The 23,530-nt window shown below is 49.1% G+C and overlaps 1 protein-coding gene and 1 long non-coding RNA gene across 2 annotated transcripts in view; one reads left to right on the plus strand and one right to left on the minus strand.

Moving 5' to 3' along the window:
* Positions 1-2,908, minus strand: part of ESR2 (estrogen receptor 2) — a 76,189-nt gene extending 73,281 nt beyond the window's left edge. The window contains exon 1 of the mRNA XM_053284218.1: positions 2,868-2,908. The gene's annotated coding sequence lies outside the window, so the exon portion shown is untranslated. The remainder of the gene's footprint in view (positions 1-2,867) is intronic.
* Positions 1-21,114, plus strand: part of LOC128339793 (uncharacterized) — a 32,254-nt gene extending 11,140 nt beyond the window's left edge. The window contains exons 2-4 of the long non-coding RNA XR_008313215.1: positions 12,966-13,094; positions 14,461-14,501; positions 20,661-21,114. This is a non-coding gene — a long non-coding RNA (uncharacterized LOC128339793). The remainder of the gene's footprint in view (positions 1-12,965; positions 13,095-14,460; positions 14,502-20,660) is intronic.
* Positions 21,115-23,530: the final 2,416 nt, after the last annotated feature.

Raw genomic sequence — 23,530 nt, forward strand, 5'->3', positions numbered from 1 at the left:
TAAAAGGTGCCTCTTTGCCAAATTAGCAGGTTCTCTCCCAAAGAGGTAATTCTACATCAAACACCCCAGGGGAGGGATGAGTATCCATGAAGCAAGAGCCAAAAGCATGTAGCTGGTCCAACTGAGTCAGGCCATTGGTCCATCTAGCTCAGTAGACACTGGCAGCAGCTCTCCAAGGGCTGAGGCAGGAGCCTTTCCCAGCCCTACCTGGGGATGCCAGGGAGTGAACCTGGGACCTTCTAGCAAAGCAGATGCTCTTTCACTGAGCTATGGCCCCATCCCTTAAGGGGAATATCAACAGTACTCATATGTAGTAACTCATCCAAATGCAAACCAAGGCAGATGCTGCTTAGCAATGGGGACTTATTTATTGTTTGTTTGACTGATTGATTTCTATACTTCTTTTTATTAAAATAATCTCAATACAGTTAACAATATAATTAAAATAGTGCACAATTAAATTACAAAAAATATAGATACTGAGTATCTATCTATATACTTATTTCTTGTAGACGGGCCATGCGTGGCAACGTGGTAGGAAGGAGGCGGTTGGCCGAGTTTGCAAGCAGAAGCACCTGATTGGGCAGTGGGGATTCCATATGCAGAGTTTGCAAGCAGAAGCACCTGACTGGGCAGTGGGGATTCCATATGCAGATAGGGAGAAGGAGCCTGTGAGAGCAGAAGCAACATGGTGATTGGGCAGTGGCGATCCCCTATGCAGATAAGGAGGAGGGGCCTGTGATGGTTAAGGTCAGTTGGCATGCAGCTGTTACTGGTTGGAAGATGTTCTGGATATAAAAGGATAGCAGGCAGGCAGGGGTCTGCAAAAAGACAGGTTGTGAGGGAGGAAAGAGCCTCTTCAGGAGAAGGAGGATGCCGTTGTGTAAATGAACAAAATCTGTTGACTCAGGGAGGGAGGGAGAAAAAACATGAAGGGAGGGGGAAGGAAGAGTGGGGAAGAGCGAGTGGAGGAGAGAGAAAGAAAAAAAGATGGGAGGGGGAAGAGAGACAGAAGGAAGGGCAAGGGACGGGCCTGAGCCTGTCAGCAGCCTGAGGGGAATGAGTGGCCATGGCGGCACTAGCAGCAAGGAAGGGCCCAGGCAACCACTGCTGCTGTTTGGGGCTACCGAGGCCATTGTCAGAGGCAGGCAGGCAAAGGATGGGCCTGGGCCTGTCAGCAGCCTGAGGGGAGCGAGCGGCCATGGTGGTGGCAGCAGAGAGGAACAACCCAGGGGGGCGGATAGTGAGCGTGCGAGCAAGCTACAGGGGAATTGCTGCGGGGGGGAGAGCGAGTGAGAGCGCTGCGGGGGGAGAGCAAGCGAGCAAGCGAGAGCGCTGCGGGGGGAGAGCGAGCGAGCGCGCTGCGGGGGAGAGCGAGCGAGCGAGAGCGCTGCGGGGGGATGCCACAGGCTCAGTACACAACTGCACAGATGCTCTGTGCGGGGTCAGCTAGTAAGTATAAATATAATACATCTCTATTTAAAACTTTAAAAACCTATATAAAACAATAACACAAAAAAACCACAAAGCAGCAGCAGCAAAAATTGTCCTTTCATATAAAAGCCCGGGTGAAGAGCCACATTTTTACTTGTTTTCTAAAAACTGTGATGGAGGCTGAGGAACGGATGCTAGCCAGGGGAGCATTCGAAAGCTAGCCTGGGGGACCATGACTGAGAAGGCCCTGTCCTGTGTGCTCAACAGCAGAGTCTCTCTCTCACCATCGGCATGCGGAGCTGAGCCCCTTCCAATGATCTTGTCAAGCTCGCTACCACAAGACCTGCTCTCCTCTCCAGTTGGTATGAACTGACATTTATTTCCACAGGCACAGATAGCAGTTCTGCTCCATCCCACCTGACCCACAACAATTCTTTGGGGCCCTCACCTTCATGATTTCCTTTCTATCTTGTCCAGTACCTACTGAAGGAGCCAGGGACGTAGCAAGAACCCCGGCGGCCAAGGGACAAAACCCAGGTCGGGGGCCCCCACTGTGCATGTGGAACGTCTGCATGCCCCTGAGCCCCAAGCCACACCCCCTGCATTTGATGTCAGACGTAAGGGGTGGGGCAGCCAACATCTCCCTGCTGCTGCCGCCACCCCTGCCCTGCCCTGCCTCCACAGCTACGGACCCACCGCCACTACTTATCTTGTCCTCCAGCTCCAGGGGTGGCAGAAGAGGACAGGGGCAATGGTGGGGTGGTCTCCTTGGGGGCCCCTTGGGGGTCCCTTGACTCACTGGGCCCAGGGACATTTGTCCCTGCTTGTCCAATGAATGCTACGCCCATGGAGGGAGCAGAGCCAGACCTCACCTGAACCCAGGGACTTTCCTCCACCTCTACCTCCACACTGCCAACAGGTACTCTTCTGCTGCAGGTCTCCCCACCCCCACCCCAGGTCAATCTATGAGCCTCCTTAAGCCATGGGGGAGGGGCATGAGCCAGGCCCCATCCACTGGTCCCAGTTGTGGCAGCACTTAGGGTTGTATGACCCAGCTAGGATCACTGTTCTCCCAGGCCTCCCATGTAAGCTGGTGGTTCTCCAGTTCAGTCTCAGCAGGCTTCCCCTCCCTACTAGTTCCTCCTCCCCACTGGTGGGCCCCCTGACCCCAAGGACAGCTCACAGAGCTGGAGGTGAATATCTTTGGGAGGGCATTCCATAAGGGGGGGGGGTTAAAAGAGAGGAGATCCTGCCTGTGGTAGCCACTCATCTAACCCCACTGAATATGGGGGTGGGCATATTCAGATGTCGTCCCCGGGCAGCCTCTAACAATGCTAAACCCGTATCAGGAAGTCTCCAGAGCATAGGGCCAGAGTGTTCCCAGGATCAAAGCAATATTCATCCGCTTCATGTAACCACTGAGGTTAACTTACCTTGCTAGCATCTTTGGGAGACAGTATGCACCAGGTAGAAGCACCCAAACATTATATTCCTGAAACAGAAGAAGAAAAGTCATTTTGTCTTCCTTCATGTTACAAATGGACTCAGTTCATTCGGACTCCACATGAGAAACTGATCCAGGCCTGTAAGAGGCATGTGAAACTTGCAAGCCAAAATCTGAGAAGGCTTTCCGCCTAACTGCAGAGCTGTAGTGAAACAAGTGTAGCAGGCTACAGGTAGTCCATAATTAGGCCAAGGCTCAGGCCCAGAATTGGTTTGGGAGGCATCTTGTGGTTATTGGTTATCCCTGCTTGAGGATCCCTTATGCCTACAGTTAGTTCTATTCAGCCATGAAGCTCCCTAGGGGATTTTCAGCCAGTCACATTCTCAATCTGGTCTACCTCATACAGAGTCATTGAGGAGATAAAACAGAGAAACGAAGAAGAATATATGCTGCATTGAGCTCCTCAGGAAGAGGGCAGGATAATTGTTCAGATGTATATACCACTTTTCAGCAAAAAGGAATAAGGAAAAAACCCTCAAAGCGGCTTACACAGCAAAAGAAATAAAATAATGGTTCTCTCTGTCCCAAAGGGGCGGGCGCAAAATCTAAGAACAAAAAAGACACAAGGGAGACACCAGCAAACAGACACTGGAAAAGATACTTTGCTGATAATAATAATAATTATTATTAATTCGATTTCTATACCGCCCTTCCAAAAATGGCTCAGGGCGGTTTACAAAGAGAGATAACAAACAAATAAGATGGCTCCCTGTCCTCAAAGGGCTCACATTCTAAAAAGAAACATAAGACACACACCAGCAACAGTCACTGGAAGTACTGTGCTGGGGGTGGATAGGGCCAGTTACTCTCCCCCTGCTAAATAAAGAGAATCACCACGGTAAAAGGTGCCTCTTTGCCCAGTTAGCAAGGATTTGACAAATCTTTGGATCAAGGATCCAGCCCAAAAATTCAGAAGATAGACAATGGACACTTGAGAAAATTACTGAACTTAGTGATGGATATTGTGGAGAGGAGCAAAATGGATTTCTCTTAATCCCCTTTACAAGTAACATACTTAGAACAAAAATAGGGGTGCGTGGGACAAAAAGATTTTATAAAATAACTAGTTATTTTTGGGCCGTTAAATTAACGGGCGCTAGGGGAGTTGTGCGCTCCGGGGCCCCTGTCGTCATTCCCCCTCCCCCCGCCGCCAGCCTCCATGCCGCGGCCAGTCTCCCTGGCCGGGCAAGGGCACCCCTCCACCGCCGGCCTCCCCTTTCTGGCTTTCTGCCTCCCCGGCTGGCCTGCGTCGGCACTGCGGCCGCCGGCTCATGTCTGCTGCCGAAGCGGCCGCCGGCTCGCCTCCGGCGACATCCCCTCCTGGCCCCCTCCCGGTTCCCACATGTCGGCCTCCCCCCCATCCGGCTTTGGCTCGAGGCCGCGGCTTTGCCGCCGCCTTGGCCAGCTTCCCCCTCTGCCTCTTTCCCCCGCCCGGCTTCGCGGCGGCCGCTTCTCCTCGGCCGCCGCTTCTCTCCGCTCATCATGGCGGGCGTGTCTGGGCGGCCGTATCTTTCTCGCCCATTCTGGGCATGCGCTCTGCGCATGCCCAGAACAGGCGAGAAAGACACGGGCGGCATGGGATCACACTCTACCACATTATTATAGAGGATTCTACCTATGAATATGCTAGTAGTGATGAGTACGGAACCGCGGAGGTGCGGTTCGACGCTGGCGGGGGTGCCACTTTAAGGGTGGGGGAGGGTGCACTTACCCTCCTGTCACTTTTCCCTCACCAGTGCAACAGGCACACATGGAGGCGATACTTCCGGCCAAGAATGGGGGAAGGGGCGGCAGGGAAGTATGCTGCCGCCCCATAGATTTCGCTAAAAATGGCATGCCGGCAGGGGAAACACATTGGGGGGGGGGAGTGCACCCTCCCCCACCCTTAAAGAGGCACCCCCACCGCTGTTGAACCTTTGAGCTGGTGCTGCCTTCGAACCAGTTCGTGCACATCTCTATATGCTAGTAGAGATGCCATGGTTAAATTTCTAGGTGCCATGGTTCCCTGGCACCTGTAATTTGTCAAACCCTGACTCTTTGCCTGAGCTACCCCTTTGCACTGACTCTTTCCTCTGTTAGCAACCTCTCTCACACTATTCCTGGAGGGTTCCCTGTTGAGGGCTGCAGCATGGAGGGCGGGAAATCCCCACTTGTGAAGAGCCCCACTGCGCTTGGTTTTCTGGATCCAAATTCCTTTTACTGTTATTATTTATTTATTTATATTAATTTATTAATTTAACATATTTTTATACCGCCCAAAACTCACGTCTCTGGGCGTGTTCACAACAAAGCACACAAAACAGAAAAAAATTAAAACACCATTTAAAATAAATGACAGCAAAAATTAAAATACCAGTTAAAACAAAATAAATGTTACAGCAGAAGTTAAAACACTACAACAATTTAAACCTTAAAGCATTTTAAACGATGTCAAAACTGTTACAACAATATTTAGTTAAAAGCCCGGGTGAATAGATGTGTCTTTAAAGACTTCTTTTGTTATTGCCCATGAACTTATTCTTCGATACTGTCATGGAGACAAAAGCAGGAGCTTAGAGGATCAGACACAATGGCAGAGCAGGTGCTTTGCATGCAGGGGTTCAATCAAAGGCATCTCCAAGGTGGGAATGGAAAGACCCCCAACTGAAACTCTGGAGAGCTGCTACCAGGCAGTACTAAACTAAATGGTTCAATTATCTGACTCAGTAGGCAGCTTCACACAATCCGCTAAAAGTAAGGGAGATGGGAACCTCCAGTTCCCAGTGAGCGAGCACTCCTGGCAAGTGCGTCAACCAAACCCATCCAAGTCCAGTCCCAGGATGTGTCCACCCAACATTCTACTGACTTTTGCCTGACATTCTCCATCCACTTGGAACCAAGGTTTGAAGTTGGGCAAAGGAAATCTGCAGAATGTTGGGCAGATTGCTCAGGAATCCGTGAGCAGGTTCATACCCACCATGAGCACCCACTCACCAAGAACCAGAGGTTCCTGGCTCCCACCTTTCTTACTTTTGATGGATTGTGTGAAGCCACCTTGTCTGTTCAAAGAATATGTTTTGTTGGATTTCCTCCAGCATGGATTTTCCAACTGCGGCCACTCAAATGCACACGCTCATAGGCAGAATATGGTGGAAATAACCACTTCTCTTATTTGTCTCCACCCTCTGATAATCAGGGGTATATTGCCTCTGAAAATGGATGTTCTGTTTAGCTGTTATGACTGGTCGCCATTTATAGATTTAAACTCAATAGGTTTTTTTTTTTTAAAGCAGCATAGCTGATCACAGACAAACACTTTAAACCCAACTCTGAAAAGGGAGAGAAATTGATTTTAAAGAAAAGATGACAGCATAATAGAGACCCAGCTGGCAATCAAATTGTTTAGAGCAGATGTAAATTTATTTAGTAAAGTGCCTAAAACTGTATGAGTTGGCATTTCACAGAAGTTTAAAATAAATTGTCCAGCAAAGGCTCATACAATCTAATAAAACAAGACGCAAAATGAAAGCGGAGGGGGGTGGGAAAAGGAAGGACAACCTTACAAGCAATATCAACTTAATAACTACTTAGTTGATAAGATGGAAGATGCCAGCAGTTACATCATGTTCAGTGGGTTTTTCAAAGAGTCTTAAAGATACACAGGCAAACGGGAACCAGGGTTTGGACTAAATGTACTCCCTGAAAAAGCTAAGAATGCCGGTTGAGCAAAATCATTAGCGCTGTTACCTGACTAAAGAAATCCTAGCCAATCCATTATACAAGTTGAAGTCAATTAATTGATTGATTAATTAAATAAATTTTCATAAATTTACAGATGAACAAAACAATAGTTCTGAAGCAAAATATGTACATTGTTTTTAGATTATGTATGAGTGTCTGTCACAGCAGAAATCATCTTATGGGCAAACTACACATTAATATAAATCTGTCATTAAGAGACAGATTTAAAAGCAAAAGTGTCTCTTTTTTCTCAAAAAGCAGCCACGATCCAGAATGGAACTTCATCCTGACAGAAGGGGGAGGTTAACACTTTGCACCTGCACCATTTTCCCACCAGAAATCCCTGCAAAGCAGCTATTTGTCTCTGAAGCAGCTATTAGCAGTAAGTATGAGAGCCAGCGTGGTGTAGTGGTTGGAGTATAGGACTAGGACTGGGAAGACCCGAGTTCAAATCCCCATTCAGCCATGAAACTCACTGGGTGACTCTGGATCAGTAACTTATGTCTCAGCCTAACCTACCTCACAGGATTGTTGTGAGGATAAACGTGACCACTTAAACCATTCTGAGCTCTTTGGAGGAAAAGCAGGATGTAAAAATAAATAAATTGGTGCTTGGAGGAGGAAGCAATTTTTGTCTGGAAAATGGATCAGGGGGGAAGTGTTAAACCACCCCCACATATAAAAGAAACACTTCTGCCTTCTTCCAGTGGGCGAGTTGGCCCTTAATATAGGCATCGCCTCTACAGTGAGAGAGAAGGGGGAATGCAATCTTTATAAGGGCTGCATTAATAATAATAAAAATTGTTTTTTTTTAAAAAAATAACCAGGGTGCCTGTTCAGTTTATTAAAATATCTTAAATCAATTGATCTAACCAATGAATCAATTAATCACTGCAGCATTAAACATAATGATATAAAACATAATGTATAATTATATTTTCCATTGATAGAAAACAAGATTGTATTAGTTATATCTATTTATTAGGACGTCACTTACCTTTCATTAAAGCAGGAGGATGTGGAATGTAGGCTGAAGTTACTCCAGTAACCAAAGGATGGCTTCGATATCTGTGGTTACACACTGTTTTTTAAAAGAATAGTCTCCAAAATTAGGCGTCTAGTTATTTATTTTTATTGAGTATCTCAGAGTTTCCAACCTCTTTTTGTTTTACCCACTGCCAATTTGCCAACTATTCTACAGACCAAACACAAGACATTCTACAAATCAAATACAGATTCAAACGTCACGGTCAAAGAGGTATAAACATCACGGTCAAGCACAGATAAATAATTAAACAATCTAACCAGGCTCAACCAGAAATACCTGTGCAAACAGATAGAAAATGCTTGGTTACAAAAAAATAAAATAAAAATCCTGCAACAAAGTTCTTTTATCAGTAACAATATTTTGTCCAGTTTTGAAAGGAAATGGAAATATCCATATTTAAGTGAACACAAGTTGTGTTCTTTATTGAAAGCCTAAAAGAAATTGTAACTATGTAGTTTTTCCCTTGAAAATGTGGGGACTTGGTAAGACACTGAGGGTATTCTCATGATCAGTGGAAAGCGGGCTAAAGGAGCTTAGCCCTCTTTCCATGGATCACGGGAACCACCAGGCTCACAGGCAAGCCCAGTTTCCCCAAAGCGTGTAACCTGCTTGAATACCCCTCCCCTTAAATGGGGTTAGTGGAGTGAGTGCTCCTCTAACCACATGTTTTAAATTGTGTATTGCCGCAACGCAGCTCAGCACTGTGGCAACATATGAGGAGACCCCTGGCCGCAAGGCTGCAAGCAGCCTCCTGGGCTCAGGGGTCTCTCCAGCATCCCCCGTGTGCTCGCGCGGGGCATCCGGGCACTTCCGGGGGCCACATGGCCCCCGATTCCCGCAACCCCTGCTGGCTCCGTGACGGAGCTGGCAGTCATGTGGGAGGCCAATCCGGCCGCCCAGGGCTGCAATAGTGATCATTTGCAGGGAGAGGGGTCTAAGCCCACTCTCCCCGTAAACCCCCTTCTGGCGAGTCTCACTGATGATAAGACTTGCTTCAAAAGCAGGAAAAAGGAGAAAGAAATCAATTAAATAAATGAACTCCCTTGATAGTATTTTTAGTCCAAAAATTGGTGTTGATGCATATATAGTTAGGGTGGTGATATTACTGTACCAACATTTGCAGGCATTCCTTACTTGACAATACCTGCAGATTTTCACCATTACCCCAGTCTGAGACACTGTCCCATATTGGAGAATGGAGCATTGGTGTCCACTTACCGTGAAGGCTCCTTCTGGTTCTTGATGCCAGGGACATCTCTGGGTTATCCTTTCCCACCAGCTCCAAGCAGGACAGAAACTGTGAAACAACAAACAGATAGTGCCCGCCCACTTGGGGCTGCAGAGGATAACCCCGCCCCAGTTCTCTGTTCGAGCGAGGTATTAGCAACACATAAACTGAACATGTAACCTGTTAAAACCAAAGCATCAAGTAGAACTGTAACAGACAGGTACCTTTTAGTAAGGAGAGACACGGGTTTTTCCTGTCTAACAGGTAGGGACAAACCTTCCGTCCGACGGGACCAGGCAGAGCGTACCACTGGGTGGGTCGAGATGTCCCTGGCATCAAGAACCAGAAGGAGCCTTCACGGTAAGTGGACACCAATGCTCCGTTCTCAGTTCTTGATGCCAGGGACATCTCTGGGGATATACCCCAGCTTGTTCAACAGGGAGGGAAACCGCTTCTGCCTAGTCCCGTGGGAGGACCTGCTGAAGGATTCTTCTGCCGACGGCCGCCTGGAGAGTGGCGTGCGTCTCAATTTTATAGTGTTTTGTGAAGGTTGAGGGCGTAGACCATGTTGCCGCTCTGCATATATCCTGAACCGGTGCATGCGCTGAGAAGGCTGCTGAGGCCGCTGCCGATCTAGTGGAATGTGCCGTGATTCCGGGAGGCGGGTCCTTGCGCATAGACTGATAAGCCAGTACTATACAGTCCTTAATCCAGCGCGTGATGGCTTTTGCGGAAACGGCGGACCCCTTTCCCTTTGCTCGAGCTTCCACGAACATGGTGTTGGTGTTGCGTAAGGAAGCTGTGCGCTTGATATAGGCTTTTAAGCATCTACGCACGTCCAGCTTGTGCCAGAGTTTTTCACGTGCATGCGTCGGATGAGGGCAGAAGGAAGGCAGAAAAACGTCCTGAGATTGGTGAAAAGTGGACAGCACCTTGGTGCGCATGAAAGGATCAGGGATGAGCCGTACCGCCTCCTTTTGGAACACACAGAATGCTCTATCGACTGAAAGAGACCTCAATTCCGATACACGGCGTGCCGACGTAATAGCCACCAGAAAGGCCAATTTCTTCGACAGTGTTTCTAGTGGAATGGATGATATCGGTTCAAACGGAGGATGCTGTAATGCGGAGAGGACCAGATGGAGGTCCCATGATGGGAACCTGTGTATTACTGGGGGAGATAGGAGGGTAGCTCCTCTCAGGAAACGTTGCAAGTGTGGGTACGAGGACAGATACTCTTGGGGTCTGCCTGAGATAAGGCCCAGTAATGACGCAGCCTGGCGTTTTAGAGTGTTGGGCTTAAGGCCCTTGTCTAACCCATCTTGAAGGAATTGCAAGAGGTGTTTGATGGAAGCCGACCCTCAAGGGATGGAGCGTAGAGAAGACCATTTGAGGAACGCCCGCCAGGTTGTCTGGTATATCCGATTCGTGGAAGGCCTCCTGGATGCCAGAATCGTGTTCGTGACCGCCGTGGAATATCCGAACTCCTTCAACAAGCTCCGTTCAGTTTCCAGGCGGTCAGCCTTAACCACGCCGGGTCGGGATGGTAAACCGGTCCTTGGGAGAGCAGGTCTTCTCTGACAGGTAGCTGCCACGGTTCCTCCTCTGCCATGAGAACGAGTTCTGGGAACCATGGCCTTCTGGGCCAGAAGGGGGCGATTAATATGACTCGGGCCCTCAAGAGGCGGATCCTCCTGAGGACCCTGGTCAGTAGCGGGGTCGGGGGGTATGCAAACAGCAGTCCCTCAGGCCACGGGCTGGCAAGGGCGTCCACTGATGCCGCTCCCTGAGAGGGGAACCTGGACATGAACTGGTGCACCTTGGAATTTATCAGGGACGCAAACAAGTCCATGCAGGGAACGCCCATGCGGAGGGTTAGCAGGTGGAAGACTTCTGGTTGAAGACTCCATTCCCCGGGATGAATGTCCTCCCTGCTTAGCCAATCTGCCTTTGTGTTTAGCTCCCCTTTGAGGTGATGAGCTATTAGAGACCGCACATTGGCCTCCGCCCAGTGTAACAGAAGCATTGCCTCCAGGTGGAGGGAGCGGGATCGAGTGCCCCCCTGACGATTGACGTGTGCCTTCGCTGACGTGTTGTCCGTTTTCACTAGGACGTGGCGATCCCGAATTGTCGTCTGGAAGGCAGCGAGTGCTAACCGGATGGCTCTCAGTTCTCTCCAATTGATACTGTGTGCCTTTTCCGCGGGATCCCAGCGCCCCTGGGCCGAAAGATGCAGACAATGAGCTCCCCATCCCCGGTCGCTGGCATCCGTCGTGACCAAGACTCTTGGCGGATCGAGGAATTCTCTTCCTGCAAACAAGTTGAGCGGGCTTAACCACCACCTTAGAGCCTGGCGAACTTGCTTCGGTATCTGCAGGTACAGGAGCTTCTTCTTTGCGATGGATTGCTGGTGAGGTAGGAGGAACCATTGCAGAGGTCGAAGATGGAGTCTCGCCCATGGGACGACGTCCAAGGTCGCGACCATGAGACCCAATAGCCTGGAGAGGGACATCAGGCAACTTCTTGAGGACATCAGTGCCGACTTGACCTCCCTTGTGATGATTTCGAAGCGGTCCCAAGGTAGGTACAGGCAATCCTCTTCTGTGTTCATCACCACCCCGAGATGTTGCAGGTGGTGTGTCGGTTCCAGATTGCTTTTGTGGTAGTTGATAAGGAATCCGTGAGTCTCCAATTCCTGAAGGGTGACCTGTAAGTCCCGCTGAGCCTCTTGGAGGGTGGGGGCTTTCAGAAGCAGATCGTCCAAATACGCAAACAGTCTGATACCCCTCACGCGCAGGAGGGCGACCAAGGGTGCCAGAACCTTTGTAAAGATCCTGGGGGCTGCTGAAAGGCCAAACGGTAAGGCTGCGTATTGGAAATGCTTGCCGGCGTATTTGAAGCGCAGTAGGTGCCTGCTGTCGTTGTGAATGGGCACATGTAGATATGCTTCTTTCAGATCGATGGAGGCCAAAAAGTCCATGTGTAGCAGAGTTTCCGCTATTGACCTGAGAGTTTCCATCCTGAAGTGGTATTTTTTGACGAACTTGTTGAGAAATTTGAGATCTAGGACTGCTCTTTTTGTTCCGTCCTTCTTTGGGACGGTAAATAAGATAGAATAAATGCCCCCCCCCCTCCTGACCGGGTGGGACGGGTTCTATTGCAGCAATTTCCAGAAGATGCTTGATGGCCAGCATCATGCCTGCGTGTTTGAGGGCGCAGCGAGATCGAGGTTTTGGGATGAACCTGGGGGGAGGAGGGGCGTTTAATTCTATCTTGTAGCCCTGCTGAATCACTGACAGGACCCAGGAGTCTTTGACTGAAGACTCCCAAGCGTGGGAGAATTCTGACAGGCGACCCCCCAACCTGATGACTTTGCAGTCATTGTTGTAGCTTTTGTTTAGGCTGCGAGCCCTGCTGTCTATAGCCGCCTGCACCCCTGTAAGGGAATCGCTGACGACCCCAGGTTCCCCTCTGCTGTCTGAAATCTCTGAACCGGCCTCTAAAAGGCCGGGAGGCCCGAAAGGGCTGAAAAGTCTGGAACTGCTGGTAATTCTTTTTAAAAGGTTGGCGGTCCGCCTTCCTAATTGTTGTGGGCATCGTTTTGCGCTTGTCCACTGACTCAACTAAAATATCCTTGAGGGCCTCCTCCCCAAACAACTTAGTGGCATCATAGGGCACAGCGGTCAGGTTGGATCTTGAAGTATTATCCACTGCCCAATTTTTCAGCCAAAGATGTCGCCTGCCAAGAACTGAGGCTGCAGCTACTCTAGCCGAGTATCTTACAGAATCTAGAGTGGCATCCGCCATAAAGGCTTGTGCCTTTTGAATTTTAACGAGCTGCTGTCTAAGTTTGATGTTGTCAGCAGGGGGATCGTTTAAAAGGCCATCAATCCACAGCAGAGAGGCCCTAGCTGCCATGGATGCTGCAGCCGCCGCCCTTGTAGCATGCATTGAATTCTTGTGAGTTCTTTTAAATGCTGATTCAGCTTTTTTATCTGCTGGGTCTTTGAGTGTGACTTCTCCATCCCTAGGGACCAAGGAGTTTGACACCAGCTGAACTATCGGGGCATCTGTTGTAGGAGTCTTGAGCAAGTCCGACACCTCAGCCTGGAAAGCATAAAAGCTGTTAGAGATAGCTAAAGGCTTTCTGTTCGCTGCAGGTAACTTCCATTCCTGTTTGACTACATCTGTGAAAAGAGAGGGAAATGGTAATAAAATTTTGTTAGGGGTGGCCCTGGGGAACACCCAATCGCCCTTTTCATTAGACGGTTCTTGATTATTCGTCTGCTGAAGGCCAATAGTCTTTAAAATCTTATTCATCAGTGGATTAAAATCATCAGCCACGAAGAGCCTTTGAGACACTGCAGATGTGTCGTTTTCCTCTCCCCCTGACCACTCTGCCTCCTCTCTATCAGGATCCATGGGGTCCTGGGGTATAGGTTCTGTGGGGTCAGTGTCTTCCCCCCCCAGGGAGTGGGGTCTTAGGCTCGTTACTGATAGGGGTTCTAATAGGCCTGGGATTTCGTGGGTTAGGGACCCCTGATCCCTGGTCTTATAACTCAGAGGAGTGTGCATCACTGCCCTTATCCACAGGTTTTATAGGATGAAGGTGCTTAATCTTCTTTTTGGCCTTCCTGGGGGGAGAGGGGGAGCATTTGCTGGAGGAGTCTGACTCCGATGGGGAGGGGTCCCGCTTTCTCCGTTTCTTAGACTTTCCCGCCTTACGGGGTGGCCTGATTTGATAAATGGTGTCCACAATCGCATTCTTGAACCAGGCTTGCCATTCTGGGGGTACCGCTTTGGGAATAGAGATGGTAACGCCATGGCTGGGACCCGCATCTCCCCCGCCCCCTACCGATTCGCCTGGTACCTCAACCTGCTCCTGTTGCTGCAGGGAAGGCTTCGGAGGGGCCTGCTGCGATGACTTCAAAATGGCCACCGGCTGTTTTCGCGCCTTTTCGAGTTCCGTCGCCATTTTATCCTCCTCCCCACTCTTACTGAGGCGAGCTGTCTGCTGTGCCAATGATAATTCCAAGGGGCCACGAGGACTCGATGTGGAAATGGCACCCTCCGCTGCCCTCCGGGCCGCTGAAGCACGTGTCTCGCGGCCCGAAGGCAGGAGACTCGCCGCGGACCCGGGAGCGACCGGTGCGGGCGGCTCCAAGGCAGCCGTCACCGTCGCCGCAGCTAAACTGAGCACACGGAGCTTTTTTAATTGCCCGATGTCTTCCCCTCGCTCCTCTGACCTTGTGTTCGATGCTGTGCAGCTGGGGAGTGTAGAGTTCTCCCGCCCGCAGGAATGCCCCGGTTCCGGAGAGCAGAGCGGCAAGCTCGGTCGCATCGGAGCTGGGGCGTGAAAAGCCCTGGAAAGCCCCGGACCAAAACGGTCCTGATTCCAGCCTCTGGGCACCAAGACTATTCTTGCCCTGATAGGGCTGCCCATGAAATGAGGAGCTGAAGGAGGGGGGAGGGGGAAGGAGAAGTAAGGAGAAAACTAACAGTCTTTTTTTTTTTTTTTTTGGTTAGGGAACACACAACAAGGTAAAGAAGAAAAAGCTGACAGAAAGGTACAGTTTAGAGGCAAAAGAGACAATAAATTCGAGAAAGACCAGGAGAGAAGAAAATCTGCTGCTGGAGCTGAAGCGGGGACAGAAAGAACTGGGGCGGGGTTATCCTCTGCAGCCCCAAGTGGGTGGGCACTATCTGTTTATTGTTTCACAGTTTCTGTCCTGCTTGGAGCTGGTGGGAAAGGATAACCCAGAGATGTCCCTGGCATCAAGAACTGAGAACAGCCATTATTGTCCTTTATTCACCCGATAAGCCCTGGGTGCCGCCTAAGATCATGTCTAACAACTATTGAGGCTGATATACATGAGTCTGCTTACAGTACCTCCATCTTAAAGGGCCTTTATAGGAGTGCTGCCTGTTGCGGCAGGCCATCAGCGGGGACACCACCGAAGGGGGAGAGCAGAGTTGCCCCTTTGGGGGAGCCACTTCGGAGGACAACGAGGGTGAGGGCCAGACTGTTGGGCCCAAGGTCCCTTGTGAATGTGTAGAGGTGGGTGGGTAGTTTAACTCAGCTTCTTTTTTAAATCCTGGGTGAGTTGAGTTAATGTGTCTGGGTCTGTCTGGAGATGGGGAGACAGGGAGTGTATCCACTGGGAGACGGGGGGGGAGACAGGGGGTGTATCCACCGATTATGGGGTAGCTATTCCAGTGGTGGTGGGGAACAGAAGAAGTAACGTTGACAGGTCAGCAGGCCGTTGCCAGGGAAGGGAAATCAGAAATTTAATTGCTGTCTCCCCTTCTGGCTGTCCTGCAAGCTTTTTGACCTTGGAAAGCAATGCTAACAATCCACAGAGCCTTGTCTTGCTCCTTAATGCCAGATTTGTCCAGAATAAACCTGAAATCATCCATGATTTGATTCTGGATGAACGGGCCGATCTGGTATGTATTACAGAGACTTGGTTGGGGGAGGCTGGTGGCCCAGTCTGGTCCCGGCTTCTTCCTCCAAGGTACTCTGTTGAGGAGCAGGGGAGAGGAAGTGGGCGGGAAGGTGGAGTGGCTGTGGTCTGTAAGAACAATACCCCCCTGACCAGGATCCCTGTAGAAGTGTCTGACCACATTGAATGTGTGTACCTAAGTGTGGGGACCAGGGATAGACTGGGATTTCTGTTGGTGTATGTCATGGCTCTGACCTCTGAATCAGAAGAGTCAGAGGAGGAACGGGAGGACTCAGTTGGAAGTACAGGCTCAGAGGCACAGCAGCAGGATTTGGCTGGGAGAACAGACTCTGGAGCTGAGCTGGAACAGCTGGCAGACATGAGGGCTGAGGAGACTGATCAGGAGGAAGCTGGAATTTCACCTGTGTTAAGAAGACGTCTCAAGAGAAGGGCTCAGTGGTAAACACACAGGCGCAAGATCTCACAGGCGAGGAAATAGAAGTGCTGAGTCAGGAAAGCCTGATTGGCTGCCAGTTACCTTGAGCCCTATATTAAGCAGACTGTTCTTGGCACAGATTACTGTCAGCAACTTTGCCTTTTTTCGCAGACAGTTCCTCATATTCGTACTTTCTCAATCTTCCCTGTTTCATCCTGTCCTTCCTTGCTCCATTATTTCAGTTATTACTCAGTTATTGTAGAGTGGGGTACCTAGTTTAGTTTCAAGGAACTTTCTTTTGTTTATAATAGTTTATCTTGAGAGTCATTCTTTGCTTTCGTTCGTGCAGCTAAGCTGCTTCTCTTAGCTACAGAACTTTATTTTGACTCGCACAAATAGAGCTGAAGGGATCATAAATCCTGTCGGGTCAACCATGCCAACAGATTTACAACAGTGCATGATTGCCCCGCTGCCCGACGGAGTCCCTAACTGAGCTGACGGACATGGTCTCAGGCTTGCCATTGGAGTCTCCCAGTCCCAGGCTTGTAGTGCTGGGGGACTTCAATGTTCACTTTGGGACCAATTTGTCCAGGGCGGCTCAGGAGTTCATAGTGGCCATTTTGACTATGGGCCTATCCCAGGTGGCCATATTACTGGTCATACACTTAATCTGGTCTTTCACTCTGAACATGGTGGTGTTCTGTGGGTGGAGACTCCTGTGATTTCCCCTTTGTCATGGACAGACCACCATCTAGTTAAAGTTGGACTCATGACCATGTCCCACCTCCACAGGGCAGAGGGCCCATTAGGATCGTCCACCCGAGAAGGTTACTGGATCCAATAGGATTCCAAGAAGCCTTGGAGGGATTTAGTGTTGGCTCTGCTGGTGACCCTGTCGACACTGGTGGAGAATTGGAATAATCAACTCACCAGGTTAATGGACACGATCACTCCTAAGTGTCCTCTCTAACCTGCTTTGAAACTGCTTTGAAACTTGGTAACTGGCAGCTTTGAAAGTGGCCCCTTGATATACGGAAGAACTATGGGGGCTGAAGAGGCAAGGTAGATGACTAGAGTGCAAGTGAAGGGAGACTCGACTAGAATCTGACAGATTATTACATAGAGAGCATTTGAAGATCTATGCTCAGGCAATACGTGCTGCAAAGAAGCGATTCTTTTTCTTCCGTATCGCGTCCGCAAGTTCACGTCCGGCGAAGTTGTTCGGGGTCGTGAAGGGGCTAATGTGCAACCCTTTCCCCTTGAATCAGTACTTAGAACCAACAATTACTCGCTGTGACATTTTTAATAAGTTCTTTGTGGACAAAATCTCTCGTATTGGGGCCGACTTGGATTAAAACAATTGTTACAGAGTCTGACGCTGAGGTGTTCAGCAGCTCCTCTTATGTGATGACCCTGGATCAGTTTCAGTTCGTGACTCCTGAGGATATGGTCAAGTGGCTTGGAATGGTGCAGCCTACCAGCTGCCCTCTTGATTCTTGCTTGACATGGCTTATACTATCTGGCAGGGAGGCTGTGGTAGCGGGCCTAGTAGAGATTATAAATGCTTCTCTGAAGGAGGGCAGGATGCCTCCTTGTCTTAAGGAGGCAATCATTGGACCGCTTCTGAAGAAGCCTGCCTTGGATCCCTCAGAGTTAAATAATTACAGGCCTGTCTCCAACCTTCCATGGTTGGGCAAGGTGATTGAGAAGGTGGTGGCCTCCCAGCTCCAGGCAGTCTTGGAGGAAACTGATGGTCTAGACCAATTTCCAACTGGCTTTTGGGTGGGCTATGGAGTGGAGACTGCCTTGGGTGGCCTGATGGATGGTTTCCAATTGGGAATGGACAGAGGAAGTGTGACTCTGTTGGTCCTTTGGGATCTCTCAGCGGCTTTTGATACTATTGACCATAGTATCCTTCTGGAACGTCTGAGGGAATTGGGGGTGGAAGGCACTGCTTTGCACTGCTTTGCAGTGGTTCCGCTCCTACTCCACGGGCAGATTCCAGATGGTGTCTCTTGGAGACTGTTGTTCTTCCAAATCTGAACTTTCCTATGGTGTCTCTCAGGGCTCCATTTTGTCTCTGATGTTGTTTAATATCTATATGAAACCGCTGGGAGAGATCATCAGGGGATTTGGTGCAGGGTGTTATCAATATGCTGATGACACCCAAATCTATTTCTCCGTGTCAGCATCATCGGGAGCGAGCATAACCTCCCTAAACGCCTGCCTGGGGGCAGTAATGGCTGGATGAGGGATAACAAACTGAGGCTGAAACCAGATAAGACGGAGGTATTTATTGTTTGGGGTTGGGAGACGATTTTGAACTGCCAGTTCTGGATGGGGTCACGCTCCCCCGGGAGGAACAGGTGTGTAGTCTGGGGGTGCTTCTGGATCCAAACTTCTCCCTGGTTTCCTAGGTAGACTCAGTGGTCAGGGGTGCTTTTTATCAACTTTGGCTGATACACCAGCTGCGTCCGTTTCTTGAGATGAATGACCTCAAAACAGTGGTACATCTGCTGGTAACCTCTAGGCTGGATTACTGCAATGCACTCTATGTGGGGCTGCCTTTGTACGTAATCCGGAAACTGCAGTTGGTCCAGAATGCGGCAGCCAGGTTGGTCTCTGGGTCATCTAGGAGAGACCATATTACTTCTGTCTTGAAGGAATTGCACTGGCTGCCGATACGTTTCTGGGCACAATACAAGGTGCTGGTCATTACCTAGAATGGTCTAAACAGCTTAGGCCCTGAGTATTTAAGAGAATGTCTTCATCGCCATGAGCCCCACCGCCTGCTAAGATCATCTGGAGAGGTTCACCTGCAGCTGCCACCAACTCATCTGGCAGCTACTCGGGAATGAGCCTTCTCTGTTACAGCCCCTGGACTTTGGGATGTACTCCCTGTTGAAATAGGAGCCTCCCCATTTTTAAAAAGTAGTGGAGACACATTTATTCACCCAGGCTTTTAATTAGATTTATAGCTTTAAATAATTTTAATAATGGGTTTTAAATATTTTTAATGTTTTTTAAATGATTTTAATTGTTAATTGATTTAATGTTTTAAATTATTTTAATTGTAAACCGCTCAGAGATGCAAGTTTTGGGAGGTACAGAAATATTTTAAATATTTTTTTTTTAAAAAAAGATAAAGTGTGCTGTCGAGTTGGTGTCAACTCCTGGTGACCACAGAGCCCTGTGGTTGTCTTTGGTAGAATACAGGAGGGGTTTGCCATTGCCATCTCCCACGCAGTATATGATGGTGTCTTTCAGCACCTTCCTATATCGCTGCTACCCAATATAGGTGTTTCTCTTCCCACAGTCTGGGAAACATACCAGTGGGGATTCGAACTGGCAACCTCTGGCTTGCTAGTCAAGTCATTTCCCCACTGCACCATTAGGTGGCTATACCTCCACCTTACTCCATCTTAAAAATGTTATAATCTGGGGCTGTTATCAGGGCCAGCCCCTCTATGAGGCAACTGAGACAGATACTCAGGAGTCAGATTGGGGGAGAAGGGGCAGGACCACCACTGTCCACCAGCTGCCTCCACTGTGCCTCATTCCATTCTCACTAAATGTGAAAAGGAAGAGGGGAATAGAGAGAGATGAGCTAGAGCATCTCTCGGAAGACAGTCTAGCCCACTACCCTTCTCTTCCTCACATTTCCTTTTCTGCTCCACTCCCCTTAGTTTTCAAATTGCAGGAGGAGCAGAGGTGTAGCAAGGTTCCCAGTGGCCAGGGGACAAAGTTGAGCCAGGGGGCCTCATTTGCGCATGCAGTGCCCAAAGCCATGCCCCCTATGTCTGACATCAGATGCAAGGGGGTAGGGCAACCTAGCCCACCCAAGCCTTCCCCTCCCCACCCCATTTCCTTGAATTCACTGACACTGTTCGGTGAAGAGTGGGAGGGTGGCCACTGCCATTATGGCCAGCAGCAGCGCCGGCTCGACGGCATGGGGCCAGGTCAGGCATGGGGCCTCTGGGGGCTGCCATCCTCCTCCACCAGGGGCACGGCGGCGGATCAGGGCCAGGCAGCCCCACCTCCAGTGGCTCCTGCTTAGCAGTCAGGGGGTGTCGCAGTGGCAAGAGAGAGGACGCCGCCGCACAGGGGGGAGGAGAAAGAGCTGTGCACCCCAGCTGCAGGGCACCAGCTTGTGGGCCCCCTGACCCTCTAGGCTCGAGAACATTGTCCCCCCGTGTCCAATGGATGCTACGCCCATGAGGAGGAGCACTGGTGCCAGCAGCAGCTTTGAGCCTATTGGTGTGTCATCTAGTAAAGTAAATTTGCTACCCTGCCTGGACGGTCTTGCTGCCCCTACCAGCTACCAACATCCCACCCCCACCTTCCCACGCCTTAGCTTAATATCCAGGCAGTAGAGGGTTCTAGAGAACTTGCTTTTTATGTCTTTTTAAAGTCTTTTATGTCTTTTTAAAGTCTAATAATGGGATTACTAGATTGTGGTATCACCACAGCTATCTACAATTTTTAACGCCTCCCTAGATGTAAGTGGTCCTCCATTAAAACAAAATACACAAGGAAGGAAACAAACTGCAATGCCATTGAGAAAAACGGCCTCTTTTCAACTTAAGTCTCCTTCAATCATAGTAATCATAGGTGTTAAACTTGTAACAACATCTATTCAGGAAATTGTCTGATTATTGCATTGAAAACTCCATTCAACAAACACCTAGCTATGCTAAGCTAATTACAGCATGGAGATTCATGAAGCTGCAATTAGCATTAGGCAGCTGAAGACCAAACACAGAATATGTTGGGCAGTCCGAAAACTCATAATTTTAAGCGTGTGTTTGGTCTGACGCGCTGATTTTTCTTCCCTAAATTATCCATAGGGGGATGTGATCTGGATTGGGACTACAGGAAGGGCTGGGAGAGACTCCTAATTGAAACCATGGAGAAGCCACTGCCAGTCAGTGAAGACAATACTGAGCAGTGAAGACGTAAGGCAACTTCCTATGCTTCCTTTATTTAAAAAAAAATAGTACAAAAATACAATACAATTGTAACAAAGAATATATTATACAATTATAACAAAGAAAAACAAATTGTGAGGGAGTACTTCATTAAATTTTGAATTCCAAAAAGTAATAAACTGAATCCATCATTGTACAAATCTGTCTGCTCTTACATTCAGTTCTGATCTTCTAAAGTAAGTTAATTTTGTATGTAGTACAATATTTCAAATATGTTTATACCAATCTGGACATACTTTTCCATAGCCAAGACCGTTGTTCCTGGGAAATGGACTCTCCCAAATCTTTCTCCCATTTATAATCATAGTTTGGCCGTTTCTTTTCCAAACCTAACTTATAAATGATACAACTGACCCATTCCTATGCCCCTTGCATGATTCCATTCTAGAGCAGACTTCTAACAGCTGCTATTTGTTCTGGAAGGGATGGTGCTGGATGCAGAAAGAGAGCCCTTCTGGACAATCTTGAGACTGAAAGTCAATCTACATAATACACAGAATGATAATTCTGGACTGGGTTGCCTACAAAATAAGTGACATATTTTTGGATGCAATGTCCAAAAGCATGGAGCTTAATATGTGTAGGAGCACTGAAAAATATAGCAGAAACATCCTGCCTGCAATTTGAAGTGGTATACTCCAGAAGTCTTCCCCTGAGTGGTGCCAACAGGATTTTCTGGGCCAAATCCACTGAATGTGGATGCCCCCCACAATTGGCAACTTCCTGCTGCCCTCTCTTTCAGGCAGGGATCTACCTTCTCCAGCACAGGGCAACTCTAGAACAACTCTAGTTTGGGACAACTAAGGGGTGGCAAAGAAAGTGATTAGGGCAATGAGAATTTTACTATTGTTTACATACTTATAGAGATAAGGTAATTATTATTGTTAATTTATTTACCTTATTTATGAAACTTGCCTTTTCAAACTTATTCAGAAAATGGTCCAGATTCCTCTTAGAAAATACTGTCATTTTGGATTAGTTCAAAAGTCTGCTTTCTAGACTAATTTTCTCTTCCTGTCCAAGTCCATGTGGCAAGAAAGATGGGGTTGGGGAGAGAGGTCAGCACCAAGCCAGCTGAGATCTGCAGGGGAGATAAGCCTGCACCCGCTGTACCCGTGGTCTCATCCATCTCAGTTCCTGGCCAGGAAGGAAGTTAAGGGGTTGGCCTGGCTCCCAGAAGTTGGCGGGAGTCTCCAACCTACCTGGCTGCATTGGCTTTTGCTGCTTGTTCTGGGGTAGAGTGGGTGCATCTTTTTAAAACAATAAATGCCTTTTAAAATGATTAATTCAAGTTATAATATATGATGACTGCATTGTCCAACACTTTTCTCTAAAGATCGATGATTGGGGCAATGACAGGGAGAATGGGAGATATTTTGGAGGGAACAATTGGTACCCCTTGGAGTTGCCCCGGCTCTAACAGCATCCAGCTCCTCTGCACGAGCCTCCCATTCTTCCTTTGAAAAGGAGCATTGGAGTGGAAGTGTATTCAGACCAGTAGAGTGCTAGCCTAGAGTGTCTCTCTGGAGACGCCCTAGGCCAGTGCTATGCTGGCCTCAAGGAAGTGTATCGCTAGCCTTCTTGCTCAGAAAATTAAAAGTAAGTCCTATATTGCAGCAGGGTTGGTTTCAGAGGTGGATCCCAGAACACCAACGTTGAAGGTTATTGTGATATGCAGTGTCTTTACTGGAACTGGCCCCACCAATATCCTTTGTAAGCATCTCCATTCACCAGACTCAAACTTTAGAGCAAAGTGTTGGACAATCACCAAATCACCAAAGTTATAACGTTAGCTACTTCCACAGGAAGAGAAAAATCCATTAAATCTTTTCTGCAAGACATGTTTACATACCAAGAATTGTATAAGCAGAAAGGAATCTATTTACCAGCTGATAGCTTTATATCTTTGAGAAAACTCTGAAGCTCTTCTCAAGATCCGTGAGAAGAGCTTCTGTTGGGTCTGCGGGGAGAGCAGGCTTAGCTTCTATTGGGTCTGTTGGGCTTAGCTCGCTCTCCCCGCAGATGATCCAGCCCAGAGCCCTGGACAGCCGGATCAGCCCCCACACGATTGCCGGCTCTGTCACAGAGACGGCAGGGGTGGTGGGGATTTGGGGCTGGATAGACCCCAGAAGTTCTAGGATGCCCCACGTGAGCGTGGGGGGCATCCTGGAGAGACCCCCGGGAAGCTGTTTGCAGACCCCCAGTTGGGAGTCTACTCAATGCAAGCAAAGAAATGAGGTTAATGGAGCACTTGCTCCATTAACCTCATTTAAGGGGTGTTCTAGGCAGGCTAGCCACCTTGAGAGCACCAGGCTCGCCCATGAGCCTGGTGGTTCCCATGAGCATTGGAATTGGGCTAGGAGAGCGTAGCCAAATTTCACCTGACTGTGTGAACCACCAGGCTCGCAGGTGAGCCCGGTGGCCTCCAGGCAGTTAACCTGCCAAAGTAACCCTCCCCTTAAACCAGGTTTGTGGAGCAAGTGCTCCACAACCCCAGTTTTTTTGCTTGTGAGTTGCCGTGGCGCGGCTTCACGGTGCAGCTATTCACGAGTAGACCCCTGACCAGGAGGCTGAAAAGCAGCCTCCCGGCTCGGGGGTCTCTCCAGCATGCCCTGCGCGCTTGCACAGGGCATGCTGGAGCTTCCGGGGGCTGTGTGGCCCCCAAACTCCCCAGCCCCGGGCAGCTCCATGACGGAGCCGGCAGTTGTGTGGGTGGCCGCTGCGGCTGC

This window comes from Hemicordylus capensis, chromosome 1, assembly GCF_027244095.1.
Source record: "Hemicordylus capensis ecotype Gifberg chromosome 1, rHemCap1.1.pri, whole genome shotgun sequence".
Classification (NCBI taxonomy): Eukaryota; Metazoa; Chordata; class Lepidosauria; order Squamata; family Cordylidae; genus Hemicordylus; species Hemicordylus capensis.